The sequence below is a fragment of the Littorina saxatilis genome, linkage group LG2 (assembly GCF_037325665.1).
Source record: "Littorina saxatilis isolate snail1 linkage group LG2, US_GU_Lsax_2.0, whole genome shotgun sequence".
Classification (NCBI taxonomy): Eukaryota; Metazoa; Mollusca; class Gastropoda; order Littorinimorpha; family Littorinidae; genus Littorina; species Littorina saxatilis.
Window position 1 is genome coordinate 15,918,597 of NC_090246.1, and position 14,903 is coordinate 15,933,499.

Here is a 14,903-nt window from a genome sequence, read left to right on the forward strand (position 1 = left end):
GAGGGACTTTCTCAGGTAATGAACCGCGGCAGTTTGGCAACACTCCGAGGGATAATGATCCTTCAACTGTAACTTTGAGAAAAAAAGAAGATATTAAAGTGTAACTAAACAAGCAAAAGGGAAAAAAATCGTTCAGCAACCTTTACACTTTGATATGAAGAAGGGCCTCATATACTGTCGAACTGCGAAAAAAAAATTTTTTTCTCTCACTCGGACACTGTTTGACGGACATGTGAAGTGCGCGCCAGGAACGACAATCTTCTTAGTTTACCTGATTAATGCCCTTAATTTTTGGTTCTGGTACTTTCAGTTCCGGCTGTTGTCATCAATCTACCAAAATAATAGATCAAACGGAGTTTTCGATTTTTATTTCATGGTTCAGAAAAATATTGCTTATTTTCTGAAGTCAACCGTTTTAGCGAATCTTTCTTTGATTCTTAAAAGTCATTTCAGATTTTTGAAAAATAGTTAACGGTTAGTAATTACCAATATATTGTAAACAAACATATCGATAGGTTTTGGTAAGAAGACACAAGTGCGATGAATGTGGTACCAGTATTTTTGTGGTAAGTAAGGATGCATTTCTTTGCTGTAAGCACATTTACAATGCACATTTAATCTGTTTAGTAACATAAACGAAAGCATGGTACAGTGCCGCTTGTTTGTGGTCTATCTTTTCGCGGCAGATGCGTAACAATTAGGGTCTCAGTTGGAAAAAGCTGCTCGGAACCAGAGCAGATTTGGCTTGGGTTCTTTGAGTGTGAATGATCGACGAGTGGCTTGACATTTTTAACGAATCATTACTGTAGCCTACTTGAAACCATCATCTGTTTCTGAATTTGTCATCAGTTATGATTGAGCAGTCTCATAGGAATCGTCCATAAAATGTTAAACCGAAAAAGGGCAGACGATTCTGAATCACACAGGCTGCTGTACAAAATCAGATCTAAAACGATATTTTGAACTGCGACGTCTGCGTAAATGCCCTGAAACAAAATACCTTGTCCTGGTCATGTGTATACACATCAGCTTCTATTGGGAAGATCAGTATTTTATATTAATCACAAATACAAGATTAGAAATAGTTCTGAAGATCGCCTTTGATTTCAGTTTCAGCGGCAAACTAGCAGATCTGTCCAAACCGGCATCGTTTCATGGTTGAAACTTGAATAATCCCAAATAGATCTGAGTGGGGGTAAGTTTTATAGTATTTCAATTTTGTACGGCAGTTTTATTTAAAGATAGTGTAGTGGATGTCTCTGGTGAAGACTACAGTTATATGAATTGTTTGTTGTAATATTAAAATGATTGTTCTTTATTTACACAATTGAATAATTTGTATTTATTTGTTTGCAGATGACGGCATACTGAGTGCTCCAAGAACATACGCCTGCTGGCTTTTTGTGTCTTTTCTGAAGACGTCGAGGCAAGCAGAAGTCACGGTCCTGGCCACACACACACAATGACATGAACAAGAAATGATATTTTTTCATGGGCATATCCAGTATTAAAACTTTATTACCATGCAAACGCAACGATTAGAATTTAGAGACGGTCATCGGTCACACACACACACACACACACACACACACACTGGGCGGATCCGGAGAGGGGTTCCGGGGTTTCCGGACCACTTAGGAGCTTGGAGCATTCTCAAAGAAACTTAGCGTATGTTAAGAAAAATGAGTGTACTCCACACTTTGTCTTTTGTTGTTCGTTGTCGTTGCATGTCTACCGTTCCACAGCCACCTACTATAAGTGCAAGTGTTAAATGACGTATTTCCACAAAAGACTGCTTGCAGAGAATCATGTGATGCCAATGACAAGTAAGGACATGTGGTAATACATACCACGTTTTGGAACCAGGGAAAATGCAGCACAAATTATTTATCAACCAAATTGATTGACTTGTGCACCATGACAAAAGTTTTCTTTGATCCATAAAAGGTCTTTTGCCAGAAAAATTGCTCTGAACATCAAGTACCCTGCAAGTTGTCACACATTTACATTATTGAAATAAAAAGAAAACACACCAGTAACCAGGTTAGGTACGTTAATATCTATAATCAATATCTCGGCACGTTACTGCCTTCTTCGGGATGGTAAGCTGAACATTATTGAACAAAATAATCGGTTTAGATTGTATACTTTGATTCCTGAACGAAGAAGCAGAGGTACTGCATACAACTAGGACTGTAATATCAGCTTTTGCCTGAAACACACACACATACACTTATAAAATTAATGCAATGTCATTGTATGAAGCCAGAACAATCACTAACTTACATAGTTGGTCACACAAGTACCCATCACTGAACAATAAATCGAAGTCGGGTGGATTCAATGACTAAAGCAGTAAAGGCTTTGAAAAAACCCTCATCACAAAACATCCCCCCCCCCCCCCCCCAAAATAAAAAAATAAATAAATAAATGAAATAAAACAGGTTGTGTATATAGCGCAGTAAACACCATGCAGGTACAAGCGAAGATTTGACAGAGATTATCCTTGTTTTATATAGCACACATTTTCTAGTTTTAATCTCTCTCTCTCTCTCTCTGCACCCTCTCTCTCTCTCTCTCTCTCTCTCTCTCTCTCTCTCTCTCTCTCTCTCTCTCTCTCTCTCTCTCTCTCTCTCTCTCTCTCTCTCTCTCTCTCTCTCTCTGGAAAGTAATTTATTGACCTGTGGGTTATTTGCGTTTGTATACACATTGGTGATTCGTAAACTACATGTTATGTTGAAAGAGATTGTCAAACAATATTATATGGGGTGTCTTAAAAAAATGTATATCAACAAAATCTGTCATTATTATCAGGCACACGGTTTTAACAAAGCTATGTCACGGAATGCAACATAAGTGGCTTAAAAAGTCGTGTTTTTGTGTGTGCAGGATATTCGCTAGGACAGGACCTCAAGCTGAACCAGCACAACAGCGATGCATTCTTCCATGGCTTCCACAAAAGTCTTTCACCTATAGCGGGCATTGCATACAGATACAGTCCAAAGAGGGTTAGGGTTACCCTAACCCTCCTTTTTACATTTAGTCAAGTTATGACTAAATGTTTTAACATAGAGGGGGGAATCGAGACGAGGGTCGTGGTGTATGTGTGTGTGTGTGTGTGTGTGTGTGTGTGTGTGTGTGTGTGTGTGTGTAGAGCGATTCAGACTAAACTACTGGACCGATCTTTATGAAATTTGACATGAGAGTTCCTGGGTATGAAATCCCCGAACGTTTTTTTCATTTTTTTGATAAATGTCTTTGATGACGTCATATCCGGCTTTTCGTGAAAGTTGAGGCGGCACTGTCACGCCCTCATTTTTCAACCAAATTGATTGAAATTTTGGTCAAGTAATCTTCGACAAAGCCCGGACTTCGGTATTGCATTTCAGCTTGGTGGCTTAAAAATTAATTAATGACTTTGGTCATTAAAAATCGGAAAATTGTAAAAAAAAATAAAAATTTATAAAACGATCCAAATTTACGTTCATCTTATTTTCCATCATTTTCTGATTCCAAAAACATATAAATATGTTATATTTGGATTAAAAACAAGCTCTGAAAATTAAATATATAAAATTTATTATCAAAATTAAATTGTCGAAATCAATTTAAAAACACTTTCATCTTATTCCCTGTCGGTTCCTGATTCCAAAAACATATAGATATGATATGTTTGGATTAAAAACACGCTCAGAAAGTTAAAACAAAGAGAGGTACAGAAAAGCGTGCTATCCTTCTTAGCGCAACTACTACCCCGCTCTTCTTGTCAATTTCACTGCCTTTGCCATGAGCGGTGGACTGACGATGCTACGAGTATACGGTCTTGCTGAAAAATGGCATTGCGTTCAGTTTCATTCTGTGAGTTCGACAGCTACTTGACTAAATGTTGTATTTTCGCCTTTTGCGACTTGTTATATTTAGTCAAGTTTTGACTAAATATTTTAACATCGAGGGGGAATCGAAACGAGGGTCGTGGTGTATGTGCGTGTGTGCGTGTGTGTGTGTGTGTGTGTGTAGAGCGATTCAGACTAAACTACTGGACCGATCTTTATGAAATTTGACATGAGAGTTCCTGGGTATGAAATCCCCGAACGTTTTTTTCATTTTTTTGATAAATGTCTTTGATGACGTCATATCCGGCTTTTCGTGAAAGTTGAGGCGGCACTGTCACGCCCTCATTTTTCAACCAAATTGGTTGAAATTTTGGTCAAGTAATCTTCGACGAAGCCCGGATTTCGGTATTGCATTTCAGCTTGGTGGCTTAAAAATTAATTAATGACTTTGGTCATTAAAAATCGGAAAATTGTAAAAAAAAATAAAAATTTATAAAACGATCCAAATTTACGTTCATCTTATTCTCCATCATTTGCTGATTCCAAAAACATATAAATATGTTATATTCGGATTAAAAACAAGCTCTGAAAATTAAATATATAAAAATTATTATCAAAATTAAATTGTCCAAATCAATTTAAAAACACTTTCATCTTATTCCTTGTCGGTTCCTGATTCCAAAAACATATAGATATGATATGTTTGGATTAAAAACACGCTCAGAAAGTTAAAACAAAGAGAGGTACAGAAAAGCGTGCTATCCTTCTTAGCGCAACTACTACCCCGCTCTTCTTGTCAATTTCACTGCCTTTGCCATGAGCGGCGGACTGACGATGCTACGAGTATACGGTCTTGCTGAAAAAATGGCATTGCGTTCAGTTTCATTCTGTGAGTTCGACAGCTACTTGACTAAATATTGTATTTTCGCCTTACGCGACTTGTTAAAAATTCTTTAGACCAAAATTTTTTATCCCTCTGTTCCCATGTTAAACATGGAATAATTCTGGACAAATGCGAAGACGTTAGCTTTTTTTAATTTTATTTTTTTATCATTTTACTTATCATTAAAACTTGTTTAGATTTCGATTCGTAAACCATTTACAGTAATCCTTTGTTTTTTTAACTTTGTTCATCTTACCACAGTCACTTCGTTGTTTAGATTTATCATTAAATTTGTTACCATTATGCAGGAAAAATGTAGAATAAAACCAGGAGAGCTTTCTGCAGAAGATATTTCCTGTGTCAAAAGTTAATGCTTATTCTGATTGATGGGTGCTCCAAACTAAGTTATTTTGACTGCCTTATTCGAATTCATTTCCAAGACAGGGCTGAGAAGTGGAGAAGCTTAGGAGAATATCGTAAAAATTGTCTGGGTGTTTATGCAAAACTTTCGAATATGTCAGAATTTACTTTAGAGATTTTAAATACAGTTAACTGACATAAATGCTATAACTTCTACACCAATTGACTGGATAACTTCATATTCAGCATACTTAAACTTGATTTTATGCATGTGCAGTTCACAAAGTTGCAAATTTGTAGGTTAAATTATCTAACTTTTGCATCACCAATGACACCAACGCTTTCGTGTCTGAGGATTGCCCTGAACCTAGCTGTAACTGCATGCTTTCTTCAGGTCATCGATAGCCTGGGGGTTGAAGGGGATGTTTTTACATACTCAGACATTCAAAATAATCAAAAAGGTAAAAGCCTGAAGGGTTTAAATTAGGTAAAAATGGCTACCGCTCAATGTCAAAACTCGTTCTGTTTAGTCGACCCCCGAATTTGGAGAAAAAAATTAAAATTGCACAAAAGTCAGACCATTCAATTTACAAAATTGCCACTTACTGGAAAGGCAGAACATAAACTGAAGTTAATGAATACCATATATCAAATAATTGGTTCAACAGATGGAGAAGTAATTTGCATGGTTGTGGGTGTCCTTTTTAGGGGGGTCAACCCTGTAGAAGAGACGTTTTTCTTTAATTATCAATCCGTAATATATTGTTTGTTATGCATACAAGATTAACATTGACAAATACTTCAAGACTCCTCATTGATCTTAAGAAATGTTGTGGTTTTTTTTGTTACTGACTGATTCACTTTCTATTCACTTTACTCTACATAAGTCACGACAAGAAAAGCAAGGGAGGTAATTTCTTCGGAAGAGGTAATTCTCTCCCCTCAGAACGATTGTTGTAGTTTGTTTGATTTTGTTCCCTTCTAATAAGTATTATTTAAAATAGATCTTTACATCTTGATGTGAAAGGCGCAGTACCCCCCTCCCCCCAGGATGTTAAATTCTAGGTTGTGTCCATGTAAAATCCTGATCCTAGTCAAGATCCGAGTTGGTTTTTCATGCAACTGTGCCTCTTTATGCCACTCAATTAGACATACTTTGCAATCCATAATTGCACGAAACAAAGTACAGGAAATACGTTGTTGTCGTGTTTTTAATATTACATAATGAAATAAAAAATGTCACAACTGGTTTCGTGTTGGGCTTTCTCTCTCTGTCTGAATCTCATAATTACTTCCTTCTGAGGCCTGAAATGTGTTGCAGGCATTGTTCAGCTTACATTTATTGTTACAATTTTTGTGGATATGTTATTAAGTGTGTCTGTGTTTCTATCATTCGTTATCAGTGTGGTTAAAAAAAAAAGCACACGTCAAAGTAATTTACCCTTCATCATTATCAAAACATGCAGATACAGGTAATAAATATTTGTGATACTTTAAACAAATACAATGTTTTTTTGTTGCGTCTTTTCTTTTTTTCAGAGCAAACACACATCGTATTTGTTCAAACGTGTATATTCTGCACTTTCTAATACCCTGCATGGATCTCCAAATCAAGAATAATGAAAAGTCGTCTAATAGCCCTGCAGCACTCACACGAACATGATAGAAGCTTGCATGCATGCACCCAGGCTCGCTGTCTTCGGCTAAAAGAGCTTACCGTTGGATCTTCGCTCAGACAAATGTAGCTGTCTTGTCCACTTGCTCCTGTCGCATAGATCTGCAATGTGCAATTTGCGAGAGAATGCACGTCAGTCTATTCAATCAAACAGTATAAAAACATACCTCAGACGTGGTGGTGGAAACTGGACATTCGCCGTATAACAAACTCAAGAGATTCATTTGTGTGTGTATGTTTAATCAAAAGTTCATCTTGGGCACATTCAGTCTGTATTGTAACAGGACCCATCCCGTAAAAACTTCGAACAGATCTATTAAATTCTGAAATCCTTGACAAGTTTTTTTTCCAATCATCTGTATCTGACCGAAGTAAAAAAAATCAAAAAAATCAGCCAGTACACGCATCTACCCCCTCACACGACAATACATATGTGGTGAAAAAAGGAATCGAGAGGGGGGGAACAAGGAATAAATTAGATCCAGAAATAATTCCACTTCATCATTCCAAAATTCAAGTGTGAAGTGATCGGATACTGTGGTAAAGATACGTGCTTAGTATCACAACTGAAAATACAAGCCCTAGGGTTTTAAATCAAGGAAACAATTAAAGTTAAGGAAAGATCAACAGAAATGTCGAGAACATGTAAAATATTGTACTTACAATCCGTTTCAGCATGCTCTTCGAATAATAATCTCCCAGTCAGCCTCTGTTGGTAACATCACACATGTGGCAAGCAGTGCTTGTTGCCGACTCTGCTGGGACAGGCAGCAGACGATTTTATTTAGGAACCAAATAAAATTCTGATTGGTTAAAACATAAAACCGGAACTCAAAGTACCACTTGTTCTTTGGAAGTATCAAATCAAGAACAGATAATCAGGTAAATCTGAAATGGGTTCAACACTTTTAAAAAATCGTAGTAAATCAGAAAACACAGTAAACGTTGGAAAAATCGTCCAGTATCGCTTCTACAGGTCTATACTTGGACAAAACATAAAGCAATTCAGTAAAGCTGACACTTCAAAATGTCTGTTTAGTTACACTTTAAGATGTTCACAAGCGGTAAAGGCACGTAACTCGAGGGAAAATGTTCCTGTGTCATCGCGGAAAGAAGGAACGAGATTTTCACAAGCTGTAGAGGCCCATAACTTGAGGGATAAATGAAAATAACATCCTTGCAAAAGCGTGCCAGGCATTTTTATGATTTTCAATCTGTGGGTTCTTTATAATATTCTGTAATTCAAGGCACAGACAGGTAGAGCAACAGTGGTAATGTCCAGGAAACACAGTGAAATTAGTTCTTCAGATATAGGCACAGAGTTTCATCTTTCTGTGGGAATTATTTCTGTTATATGCACACACTTGTATTTGTAAGCGAAGGATACCGTAAAAACCCACTTGTGCAAAACACACGAGTGTACGAGGGAGTTTCAGCTGATGAACGAAGAAGAAGAAGAAGAAGAAGAAGAAGAAGAAGAAGAAGAAGAAGAAGAAGAAGAAGAAGAAGAAGAAGAAGAAGAAGAAGAAGAAGAAGAAGAAGAAGAAGGCCGGGTGAATCAGGAAACTCCAGCCAGCAGTGCCTTCACGCCAGCTAAAGGTTTCCGGAATAATTAAATAACGCTAAAAATATAATGAATAATTCATGCACTTTGCAATCCAGTTTGTCGTCTTAAAATGGTTGAAACCTATCATTGCAAGTGCAGTTTAAAAATACAATATTTCCATTGCGAACCGTCTTATTGGAACCAAGTGGAAGGATGTTTTTATCCCTTGTGCTAATGGGCAGAAAATAGCCTATACCTGCGCAGTTTCAGCGGTACAGGCGACGCACGGCTTATTATTTATGCCGCGATAGGGATTATGACGAGTACTTGGCCTGTTTTTCTTTCATGCAACGTGTAGCAGGCTGGGATAATCTGCAGTGCGTCGTCGGTCCTGCTGAAGTTACATATGTGAGCGGAGCCCCTAACCTGCACAGATCTGTGGTGGTTTACATGTTCGTTTACACATGGAAAACAGTGCATGTAAAGCCTTGGTTCGACAGTCTGAACCGAGACGGAAAAATCAACGAGATGGACTGCAACTTTAAATTTTTATGTTGCGCGCGGGGCAAGACCGCACAATTTGCACGTGTTGCACGCGCACTTTGCCTGCAAAATGCATGACAGTGACTCGTGAAGGACGTGCTTGCACCAGCACTCAGGGGACACAACCCGTCATAAAACCCATCACACTAATGCAGTTACACCACTTCTCAGGTGTGTGTGGGAGTAGGTGTAGCTTCATAGAGCAATGAAGGAGAACATAGAGTAGGTGCTGAGAGAGGATGGTTTGAAGGTCTGTGGAATCAAGATTTAATCAAATCAAATCAAATCAAATTTTATTTTACGAGGGTTGTGGCATAAGCAATATAAACGAGCTTCTTTTCAACCAGCCCTCGCCCAGAGAGGGACTATTCTAATCTTAAAATAAAAAAATTAAAAAAAATTAAAAAAATAAAAAAAATTAAAAAAAAGGCAGAAAAACTATTCACATGACTATATACACGTTGTAGGCTATACATACATTCTTGCGTTATGAAACACCGATGCTTTATGGACAGATATGATCAATATGAAAATAATCAGAACGAAGTCTTCCATCACTGTGACTTTTCGTAATTTGACATTAAATGTAATGAGAGGTGTTTTTTGAAAGTATTGAGACTTGTTGGGACTCGAACTGATTCCGGGAGAGAATTCCACAAAACGCTGCCAGAATAAGCTAAACTTGATTTAAAGAGATCTATCCGCGGAATGGGGACGTTGAATTTTCGGCTTGGTTTGGCTTTAAATTTTGTAATGAAAGCACTCGGTGCTTTAGAGTGATTGAGACAGACAGGAAAGGCGGACGGACACACAGAGAGAAATGCGCGAAGACAGGGCAACAACAAACACAGGCTTGCACAATGTCTGAGCAAATATGTGACCCTCCACCACGGCATGAGTCGCATGTCACCTTTGCATGATTTTCATATTTTTACATTTTCCTAAAGAGTTTTGTATGCTCTATCCAGTGGTGAAAACCGTTTTAGAAAAGAGCGAAAACTGTTTGAGTTATAAGCCTGTGACTAAGGTGACCCTCACACTGTTACCAGACACTCCCCGGACTTATATTTAGCCTAACGCAGAACCGCGCGAGGTGACATGCGACTCATTTCGTGGTGGAGGGTCCCATATTGATTTTTCTGTCCTTCCATATAACTTATAACTCACACACACGCACGCACGCACGCAAACACACGCACACACACCCACACACCCACACACGCACACACACACACACACACACACACGAACACACACACACACACACACTCACACTCCTACACACACACACACACACGCACACACACACACACACACACACACACACACGCACACGAACACACACACACACACGCACTGACAAGCACACTCCTACACACACACGTGACACACACACACACACACACACACACACACACACACTCACACACACACACACACACACACAAACACACACACACTCACACTCTTACACACACACTCACACTCCTACAAATAGCAACACCAACAACACAATAAGCGGGGGCGGGCCCTAGACGGGAAGCAATTATTTCGACATGCGTATCGACGCCTGTACAGGATAGAGGGGGCGGGGAGGGGAGGGCATAAGCATCACTGATTTCTTTTTATTTGTCCATTCTTTTCCCTGTCTCTCTTTCTGCTTCCGGGCGCCGCGTGCATTCACGCATGCTGATCCATCGAGGGGGATTCGATCTGTTGCAGCCCGGCTGGAGTGGTAGAATGGTCGCAGCGAGCGTGAAAATATTCGTGTTCCAAATGTTTGCCCTGCTGTTAGATTTAGGAAAAGTCGGTTTAACGGATCATACATATTTGTTTTTTGGTTTTTTGGTTTTGTTTTTGTGCAGGCGCCTAGTAAACTCGGGAAAAGCAATTTAATTTTTGGAGAAAACGCTTTTCATTGCTTCTGCTGAACTAAACAACAACGATAACGCCTTGGGGTTTCAGCAGGTGTAAAAATGCTCAGTAGATTTTCGCGTTTGTTCGTGCATGGCTACAACTTTAAAGACCCAGTAGCTTTTTAAGAAATTAATTCACACAAAATGCCCTCTCTGTAGGCCTACAGAACGACTCTGGGCTGTGGATTTTAGTATGAGTCCTAATAGAGGGAACGAGAGCTTGTAGGAATAGCTTTAATAATAATAATAATAAATGAGCATTATATAGCGCAACATCATAACTTTACAATTATGCGCTTTGCGCTTGACACATTTAAAATTAAAACACAGTTATACAAGCATTTACATCTACATTCATAGTCAACAACGCTTAATTTAAAGCATACACCATCAAACATACATCACAACAAATTATTCCACTATCTAAGTAATACAAACATGAATAAAATAGGTAGTGAAAACAAGGAAATACCAGCTGAATACCCTTAATCAAACAAAACATGTTATCAACAATACTGAAAACAGCCCTAGATGTTTATATACATTATCACATTATCACTAAAACAACAAATACACTACATGTAGCCTACTGATGGACTGAGAAAACAAAATCAGGGGTTGTACCAAACCGATTTATGATTAGCTTACAACAAGAGAAACATTAACTTTCCGTGTTTTTGTTATTGCAAAGACCGATACTGTCATCGTACTAATGATGCACTTGTGACAAACTTACAATCGTGACCACATAACGCCTTTGCGACTAAGACGTGAAACTAAAGGAGCATTCCATTCGGTGCAGCTTCAAAATGCATGTTATTGCTGCATGGGTTTGGGTGGCAATATTATGAAGCTTGCTGGCTAACCAGGATGAAAAAGTCAAAATTGATTTTCTGTCTTTTTTTCACATGTGACGCTGTTCCCTTGGTAATATTAATCGTTCCTTGCTTTTTCTGGGAATTAAGTGTTCTCCTGGCTTTATGTTGACGGTATTAAATTTGACATGGCATAACGGTTTACCTTGTAATGTGAACCATGGTTTTGTCACAAGCTACTGTGGCAGTTCTCTTGAAATATGATCTGCTGTTTGTTTGGAATCATAACATGTGTCAATTTCTGATTGGAATCATATTATATGCCCATTTCTGATGGCATTTCGCTTTGTGTTGTGTTATGACAATGTGCATTTTGGGAAACAATTGAGAAGCAATCCGCCATTGCGCATGCTTCCATCTCAAACACTATTGTCTTTCTAGGTGTTTTTTTCCGGGAATGAAAATAGCTCATGTTTCCTTTCGTTTGGATGTTTCTATCTCCATTCACGAAGTATTTTGGGTTGTTCAAAATGCATTCAATCCCCTATCCCCCCACCCCCCTACATGTATTTCTTTGTTTACCCGTTTGTTCAATGTCGATGTCCCCCAAGGAAAGGCACCGTGTGCATGGTACACTTCAAACATGCGTCAAAGGGGAATAGCTGTTTGATTATTTCTCTGACGGGAGCAATGGCTTGGTGGTAAGATGCCGGCCTCCAAAGCGGAATGTCGTGGGTTGAAATCCCGGCCGCGCCTGGTGGGTTAAGGTGGAGATTTTTCCGATCTCCCAGGTCAACTTATGTGCATACCTGCTAGTGCCTTATCCCCCTTCGTGTGTACACGCAAGCACAAGACCAAGTGCGCACGGAAAAGATCCTGTAATCCATGTCAGAGTTCGGTGGGTTATAGAAACACGAAAATACACAGCATGCTTCCTCCGAAAGCGGCGTATGGCTGCCTAAATGGCGGGGTAAAATCGGTCATACACGTAAAAATCCACTCGTGCAAAACGAGTTTCAGCCCACGAACACAGAAGAAGAAGAAGAAGAAGAAGATTATTTCTCTACCATAAGAGCAACTCAGTCAGGAAAGAAAACATTCGAACTTCTCCGACATACATTCTCCCTTTTCGCTCTATTTCTTATTCCCACTATTTGCACCCTTTTTTTCTTTCTTTTTTTCTTTTTTTTCTTTAAACACAAGTTTATTTTAACAAAAGTTACAATCATGACATGTATATACAAAATACACAGGTAACAGCAACAAGCTAGAAGCTTATTGTGGTGTTCCTGCATTTACACCTTTTCACATGTGGCAGCTATTCCTACAAATACTATTGGCATGTAGGTTGGTAGGATATTTTGTGTAACACATGGGAGACGTTTGGTAATGATGCAGCACTATCCGGAAACAGTGACCGGTATTTGTTCGATGTGTTCCTCTTGCACACTGAACTCCTAGCGCTGTCACTATAGCGCAACACACTAAGATTACCTTCAAACGACTGTGTCCGTGAAAGCTAGAGACTGACGATTCATATCGGTGTTCTCAAAAGTTGATTTGAAACATGCACCGAAGTGTGTTCGTATTTTTCGAGTACATGTATTCATTGGCGCGACTCGCGTGGGAACTAGACATCCCAGAATACACCACTTTCGGCTTGTTTACTGCTTCCGTTCATGTCCTTTCGGTCCAAGCTATCGTTGTCGGCGTTTTTATGCCGATTTGAAAAGGTCTAGACTACGAATGGGCGCAGATACATCGATCCTCAAGCCCTCTCCGATTCTATTAGTCGTGGACGTGAACCCGATTTGCAGAATTGCGCTGCCTGTGCCCCAAGATCAGTAATGGCACAACATGGATTGAATTCGATAACAGGATAAAGAATGGTTACATCGACGAAGCACGAAACTGTGTGACGAAGCACTGTTGATGGTATGACTATGAGAGAGCCCAGGGGAAAAGTTGAGGGCTCATATATTTTGGAGAGTAGAGGGTACTGCGGCGGTTTAAGTTTGGGAGTTTGGTTGGGTGGTGAGTTGGAGAAAGACGAAAGTAAGGAAAGAAAGAAACAAAAAGTAAAAGTGGAACCCCCTCCCTCCCCTCCCCACCACCACAAAAAGAATAATAATAAATAAAGAGAGAGAGAGAGAGAGAGAGAGAGAGAGAGAGAGAGAGAGAGAGAGAAAGAAGCAAGATTGTGTGGTAATTATTGCTGGTCACGATAGAGAGAGAGAGAGAGAGAGAGAGAGAGAGAGAGAGAGAGAGAGAGAGAGAGAGAGAGAGAGAGAGGGTGTGTGACAGACCGACAAAGAGACGGACAGAAACAGAAAACGAGATGCGGAAGAGACAGACACGGAGAAGAAAGACAAGAGGAGGATACTGGGAGAGAAATGAAAGGCACGACACATGCACAGAGAAATGAAAGGCACGACACATGCACAGAGAAATGATGGGATTGGAAAAAGCATAAGAAGGTGAAAAGGAAAAACGGAAAGCTCAAGAGTGGAGTCCAAGAGAATGGTTTAAAGGGAGAAAATGAAGGAGAATAGATAAGAGGAGTGGGAAGGGAGAGCACGCCGGGAAAATAAGAGAGGAGAAAAGGAGAGGAACAAGCATTGAAAGAAACAGAAAAAGGGAAAGAGAGAGAGAGAGGGGGGGTGGGGGGTGGGGGTGACTGACTGATTTTTATCGCTCAAGAGGTCTTGTCTTCCAACGTTTCCAGAGACAGATATTAAAAAAAAAGACAGAGAGACAGACAGACATAAAAGACTAGCTATGTTCGAAATTTCTAACCGTACCCACTTGCCAAATGCTAAAAGGCACGGCAGAATAAAAAAAGCCTTTTTCGGAAATATTTTAAGTAGATTAAAAACGTCTGCAATGCAAGAAAATGTTTTTCCTTCAAGTGCCACGAGATTTCTAGAATTCACGCTGAATTGCTTCGCGCTCAGGTTAGCGTGAGAATTGGGAAATTGGTTGAAAGAGGAAATTGATTTTGTCTCCTGTTATTGTTTTCTTCTGTCGGTTGCTTTTTTAGGGCTCTTTTGCCTTTCTTTTGAGCGCGTCAGCGTGTGATAGTGTCGGGTGTAATCGCTCGTAAAAGGATTACGTGTACAGAATGGGGTTTGCTTTTGTGATATAAAGCACGAGGGAGTACTTAAAACGTTCTCTTTGTCTGTCTGTCTCTCTGTCTGTCTGTCCGTTAATGTCTCTGTCTCTGTCTGTCTGTCTGTTTCTCTCTCTTCCCCTCACCCCCTCTCTCTCTCTCTCTCTCTCTCTCTCTCTCTCTCTCTCTCTCTCTCTCTCTCTCTCTCTCTCTCTCTCTCTCT

General features: G+C 39.5%; 1 protein-coding gene across 2 annotated transcripts in view; it reads left to right on the forward strand.

The window, feature by feature from the left end:
* LOC138958314 (probetacellulin-like) overlaps positions 1-14,903 on the forward strand; it is a 130,742-nt gene that overhangs the window by 102,780 nt on the left and 13,059 nt on the right. The gene's annotated exons all lie outside the window — the stretch shown is intronic.